This window comes from Astyanax mexicanus, chromosome 21 (assembly GCF_023375975.1).
Source record: "Astyanax mexicanus isolate ESR-SI-001 chromosome 21, AstMex3_surface, whole genome shotgun sequence".
In the NCBI taxonomy this organism is placed as follows: Eukaryota; Metazoa; Chordata; class Actinopteri; order Characiformes; family Acestrorhamphidae; genus Astyanax; species Astyanax mexicanus.
This window is the reverse complement of record NC_064428.1, coordinates 42,771,572-42,777,454: the sequence shown is the minus strand read 5'-3', so window position 1 is coordinate 42,777,454 and position 5,883 is coordinate 42,771,572.

The following is a 5,883-nucleotide window of genomic DNA, read 5'->3' as shown; positions in this document are numbered from 1 at the left end:
AGAACAGAAACACACACCCTTATAAACACTCTCTCAAAAATACCCTCCTCTTCCTTCATTATTACGTACAAACCTCTGCTTTTGTTCCATTTATAGTCCAGGATAAAAGACCCGCCGCCACTGACCGACTCTTCACACGAATCCAGCACATCCAGGAGACTCGCCTCAGATAACAGTTAAATCTCACATACAGACTGGAGCAGGACCCGCTCTCGACCTGCAGATCACCGGCAGGACACTGTCCTGACTGCAGTGATGACCAGCAGGGGGCAGTGTTGCTCTCTGCAGCACAACTACACAGAAAAACGGCCTCTAAAATCCATCATTACTGAGTTCATAAAGAAACTACTTCATTCTGTCCTTGCCTGGAAATATATACTCATATATACTCTATATGCTTATATACAGTAAATACACAGTATATATATATATATATATATATATATATATATATATATATATATATATATATATATATACAGTATAATTTTCCACATTTTGTCACCTTACAGCCACAAGTTGTAGTAGTTCACAGGTGTGAAGTGGAACAAAAATCATACAAAGATTTTAAAAACTTAATGAAATAAAAATCTAAAGTGTGATTCAGAAGTGTACCAATACTTAGTTGTAGTGTCTGTGTTTGGGTTTAGTATCTGGGTTTGGTTTTAGTGTCTGGGTTTGGTTTTAGTATCTGGGTTTGGCTCTAGTGTCTGGGTTTGGTTTTAGTGTCTGGGTTTGGTTTTAGTATCTGGGTTTGGTTTTAGTATCTGGGTTTGGTTTTAGTGTCCGGATTTGGGTTTAGTATCTGGGTTTGGTTTTAGTATCTGGGTTTGGCTCTAGTGTCTGGGTTTGGTTTTAGTGTCTGGGTTTGGTTTTAGTATCTGGATTTGGGTTTAGTATCTGGGTTTGGTTTTAGTGTCCGGGTGGTGTTTAGTATCTGGGTTTGGTTTTAGTGTCTGGGTTTGGTTTTAGTATCTGGGTTTGGTTTTAGTGTCTGGGTTTCGTTTTAGTGTTTAATTTAAATTTTAGTGTCTGGGTTTGGTTTTAGTGTCTAATTTAAATTTTAGTGTCTGAGTTTGGTTTTAGTGTCTGGGTTTGGCTCTAGTGTCTGGATTTGGTTTTAGTGTCCGGGTTTGGTTTTAGTGTCTGGGTTTGGTTTTAGTGTCTGGGTTTGGTTTTAGTGTCTGGGTTTGGTTTTAGTGTCTAATTTAGATTTTAGTGTCTGGGTTTGGTTTTAGTGTCCGGGTTTGGTTTTAGTATCTGGGTTTGGTTTTAGTGTCTGGGTTTGGTTTTAGTATCTGGGTTTGGTTTTAGTGTCTGGGTTTGGCTCTAGTTCTGGGTTTGGGTTTAGTATCTGGGTTTGGTTTTACTGTCCGGGTGGTGTTTAGTATCTTGGTTTGGTTTTAGTATCTGGGTTTGGCTCTAGTGTCTGGGTTTGGCTCTAGTGTCTGGGTTTGGTTTTAGTGTCTGGGTTTGGTTTTAGTATCTGGGTTTGGTTTTAGTATCTGGGTTTGGTTTTAGTGTCCGGATTTGGGTTTAGTATCTGGGTTTGGTTTTAGTGTCCGGGTGGTGTTTAGTATCTGGGTTTGGTTTTAGTGTCTGGGTTTGGTTTTAGTATCTGGGTTTGGTTTTAGTGTCTGGGTTTCGTATTAGTGTTTAATTTAAATTTTAGTGTCTGGGTTTGGTTTTAGTGTCTAATTGAAATTTTAGTGTCTGAGTTTGGTTTTAGTGTCTGGGTTTGGCTCTAGTGTCTGGATTTGGTTTTGGTATCTGGGTTTGGTTTTAGTGCTTGGTTTTGGTTTTAGTGTCTAATTTAGATTTTAGTGTCTGGGTTGAGTTTTAGTGTCTGTGTTTGGTTTTAGTATCTGGGTTTGGTTTTAGTATCTGGGTTTGGTTTTAGTGTCTGGGTTTGGTTTTAGTGTCCGGGTTTGGTTTTAGTGTCTGGGTTTGGTTTTAGTGTCTGGATTTGGTTTTAGTGTCTAATTTAAATTTTAGTGTCTGGGTTTGGTTATAGTGTCTGGGTTTGGCTCTAGTTCTGGGTTTGGTTTTAGTGTCTGGGTTTGGTTTTAGTATCTGGGTTTGGTTTTAGTGTCCGGGTGGTGTTTAGTATCTGGGTTTGGTTTTAGTATCTGGGTTTGGTTTTAGTATCTGGGTTTGGTTTTAGTGTCTAATTTAAATTTTAGTGTCTGGGTTTGGTTATAGTGTCTGGGTTTGGCTCTAGTTCTGGGTTTGGTTTTAGTGTCCGGGTTTGGTTTTAGTGTCCGGGTTTGGGTTTAGTATCTGGCTTTGGTTTTAGTGTCCGGGTGGTGTTTAGTATCTGGGTTTGGTTTTAGTATCTGGGTTTGGTTTTAGTGTCTGGGTTTGGTTTTAGTATCTGGGTTTGTTTTTAGTGTCCGGATTTGGGTTTAGTATCTGCGTTTGGTTTTAGTGTCCGGGTTTGGGTTTAGTATCTGGGTTTGGTTTTAGTGTCTGGGTTTGGTTTTAGTGTCTGGGTTTGGTTTTAGTATCTGGCTTTGGTTTTAGTGTCTGGGTTTGGTTTTAGTATCTGGCTTTGGTTTTAGTATCTGGGTTTGGTTTTAGTGTCTGGGTTTGGTTTTAGTATCTGGCTTTGGTTTCAGTATCTGGGTTTGGTTTCAGTATCTGGGTTTGGTTTTAGTATCTGGGTTTGGTTTTAGTGTCCGGGTTTGGGTTTAGTATGTGGGTTTGGTTTTAGTGTCCGGGTTTGGGTTTAGTATCTGGGTTTGGTTTTAGTGTCTGGGTTTGGTTTTAGTGTCTGGGTTTGGTTTTAGTATCTGGCTTTGGTTTTAGTGTCTGGGTTTGGTTTTAGTATCTGGCTTTGGTTTTAGTATCTGGGTTTGGTTTTAGTGTCTGGGTTTGGTTTTAGTATCTGGCTTTGTTTTTAGTGTCCGGATTTGGGTTTAGTATCTGGGTTTGGTTTTAGTGTCCGGGTGGTGTTAAGTGTCTGGGTTTGGTTTTAGTATCTGGGTTTGGTTTTAGTATCTGGGTTTGGTTTTAGTGTCTAATTTAAATTTTAGTGTCTGGGTTTGGTTATAGTGTCTGGGTTTGGCTTTAGTTCTGGGTTTGGTTTTAGTGTCCGGGTTTGGTTTTAGTGTCCGGGTTTGGGTTTAGTATCTGGCTTTGGTTTTAGTGTCCGGGTGGTGTTTAGTATCTGGGTTTGGTTTTAGTATCTGGGTTTGGTTTTAGTATCTGGGTTTGGCTCTAGTGTCTGGGTTTGGTTTTAGTGTCTGGGTTTGGTTTTAGTATCTGGGTTTGGTTTTAGTATCTGGGTTTGGTTTTAGTATCTGGGTTTGGTTTTAGTGTCTGGGTGGTGTTTAGTATCTGGGTTTGGTTTTAGTATCTGGGTTTGGTTTTAGTGTCCGGGTTTGGGTTTAGTATCTGGGTTTGGGTTTAGTGTCCGGGTTTGGGTTTAGTATCTGGGTTTGGTGTTAGTGTCTGGGTTTGGTTTTAGTGTCTGGGTTTGGTTTTAGTATCTGGGTTTGGTTTTAGTATCTGGGTTTCGTTTTAGTATTTAATTTAAATTTTAGTGTCTGGGTTTGGTTATAGTGTCTAATTTAAATTTTAGTGTCTGAGTTTGGTTTTAGTGTCTGAGTTTGGTTTTAGTGTCTGAGTTTGGTTTTAGTGTCTAATTTAAATTTTAGTGTCTGGGTTTGGTTTTAGTGTCTGGGTTTGGCTCTAGTGTCTGGATTTGGTTTTAGTGTCTAATTTAGATTTTAGTGTCTGGGTTGAGTTTTAGTGTCTGGGTTTGGTTTTAGTATCTGGGTTTGGTTTTAGTGTCTGGGTTTGGTTTTAGTGTCTAATTTAGATTTCAGTGTCTGGGTTTGGGTTTAGTGTCTGGGTTTGGTTTTAGTGTCTGGGTTTGGTTTTAGTGTCTAATTTAGATTTTAGTGTCTGGGTTTGGTTTTAGTATCTGGGTTTTGTTTTAGTATCTGGGTTTGGTCTTAGTGTCCGGGTTTGGGTTTAGTATCTGGCTTTGTTTTTAGTGTCCGGGTGGTGTTTAGTATCTGGGTTTGGTTTTAGTATCTGGGTTTGGTTTTAGTATCTGGGTTTGGCTCTAGTGTCTGGGTTTGGTTTTAGTGTCTGGGTTTGGTTTTAGTATCTGGGTTTGGTTTTAGTGTCCGGATTTGGGTTTAGTATCTGGTTTTGGTTTTAGTGTCCGGGTGGTGTTTAGTATCTGGGTTTGGTTTTAGTATCTGGGTTTGGTTTTAGTATCTGGGTTTGGTTTTAGTATCTGGGTTTGGTTTTAGTGTCTGGGTTTGGTTTTACTATCTGGGTTTGGTTTTAGTATCTGGGTTTGGTTTTAGTGTCTGGGTTTGGTTTTACTATCTGGGTTTGGTTTTAGTATCTGGGTTTGGTTTTAGTATCTGGGTTTGGTTTTAGTGTCTGGGTTTGGTTTTACTATCTGGGTTTGGTTTTAGTATCTGGGTTTCGTTTTAGTATTTAATTTAAGCTTTAGTGTCTGAGTTTGGTTTTAGTGTCTGGGTTTGGTTTTAGTGTCTAATTTAAATTTTAGTGTCTGGGTTTGGTTTTAGTGTCTGGGTTTGGTTTTAGTATCTGGGTTTGGTTTTAGTGTCTGATTTTGGGTTTAGGGTCTGATTTTGGATTTAGTGTCTGATTTTGGTTTTAGTGTCTAATTTAAATTTTAGTGTCTGGGTTTGGTTTTAGTATCTGGGTTTGGTTTTAGTATCTGGGTTTGGTTTTAGTGTCTGGGTTTGGTTTTAGTGTCTAATTTAGATTTTAGTGTCTGGTTTTGGTTTTAGTGTCTGGGTTTGGTTTTAGTGTCTGGGTTTGGTTTTAGTGTCTGGGTTTGGTTTTAGTGTCTAATTTAGATTTTAGTGTCTGGGTTTGGTTTTAGTATCTGGGTTTGGTTTTAGTGTCTGGGTTTGGTTTCAGTGTCTCGGTTTGGTTTTTAGTGTCTGGGTTTGGTTTTAGTATTTGGGTTTGGTTTTTAGTGTCTGGGTTTGGTTTTTGTATTTGGGTTTGGTTTTAGTATCTGGGTTTGGTTTTAGTATCTGTGTTTGGGTTTAGGGTCTGATTTTGGTTTTAGTGTCTGATTTTGGTTTTAGTATCTGGGTTTGGTTTTAGTGTCTGTGTTTGGGTTTAGGGTCTGATTTTGGTTTTAGTGTCTGATTTTGGTTTTAGTATCTGGGTTTGGTTTTAGTGTCTGGGTTTGGTTTTAGTATTTGGGTTTGGTTTTAGTATCTGGGTTTGGTTTTAGTGTCTCGGTTTGGTTTTAGTGTCTGGGTTTGGTTTTAGTATTTGGGTTTGGTTTTAGTATCTGGGTTTGGTTTTAGTATCTGTGTTTGGTTTTAGTATTTGGGTTTGGTTTTAGTATCTGGGTTTGGTTTTAGTGTCTGGGTTTGGTTTTAGTATTTGGGTTTGGTTTTAGTATCTGGGTTTGGTTTTAGTGTCTGGGTTTGGTTTTAGTATCTGGGTTTGGCTCTAGTGTCTGGGTTTGGTTTTAGTGTCCGGGTTTGGTTTTAGTATCTGGGTTTGGTTTTAGTATCTGGGTTTGGTTTTAGTGTCCGGATTTGGGTTTAGTATCTGGGTTTGGTTTTAGTATCTGGGTTTGGCTCTAGTGTCTGGGTTTGGTTTTAGTGTCTGGGTTTGGTTTAAGTATCTGGATTTGGGTTTAGTATCTGGGTTTGGTTTTAGTGTCCGGGTGGTGTTTAGTATCTGGGTTTGGTTTTAGTGTCTGGGTTTGGTTTTAGTATCTGGGTTTGGTTTTAGTGTCTGGGTTTCGTTTTAGTGTTTAATTTAAATTTTAGTGTCTGGGTTTGGTTTTAGTGTCTAATTTAAATTTTAGTGTCTGAGTTTGGTTTTAGTGTCTGGGTTTGGCTCTAGTGTCTGGATTTGGTTTTAGTG